Raw genomic sequence first — 520 nt, 5'->3', positions numbered from 1 at the left:
GCATTGTCTGCACTGCAGTTTCCTGTCGCACTGCAGTTGGGAAGCGTTCCCGTGTCGCTGTTTGTCGAGTTTGTTTCATCAGAAAGCAGAATAAGCAGAGACCTGTTTGTTGCTGAAGGATATGGAAAACAACTTGATGGTTGACCGTCAGTCACCTCTGCACCTTTTGAAGCTCCTCTGTCGGAGCTGCAGTAGCTGTCGCATCGTGTGATTGAGTGAGAATATAGATGTATAGCTCTTAATGTTGACCTGACGTATTCACATTGCACACTCGGAGCTAACTCTGTGTTGTCAGAACCAATCAGAGGCCCGTCTCCTAGCATCCTTCTGTGGCACATCTAAAGTTGTGCTGATATAAGCTGAGAGTTACACAACAGCTGATGTTCTCAGGCCCAGCAGCTACAGTCGTTCATTCGTAATCCTTTGGCGTCGTGGATGCTGAACGTGGACTTTGTTAAAGGATTAAGGTCGTCTGGCCTCGTACGGTCGGGCTGCTTCTGTTTTCCTAGCCCGACTCTGC

This window comes from Haplochromis burtoni, unplaced genomic scaffold, assembly GCF_018398535.1.
Source record: "Haplochromis burtoni strain Fernald_Lab_line unplaced genomic scaffold, NCSU_Asbu1 Contig_413, whole genome shotgun sequence".
In the NCBI taxonomy this organism is placed as follows: Eukaryota; Metazoa; Chordata; class Actinopteri; order Cichliformes; family Cichlidae; genus Haplochromis; species Haplochromis burtoni.
Note: the sequence above shows the minus strand (reverse complement) of the source record.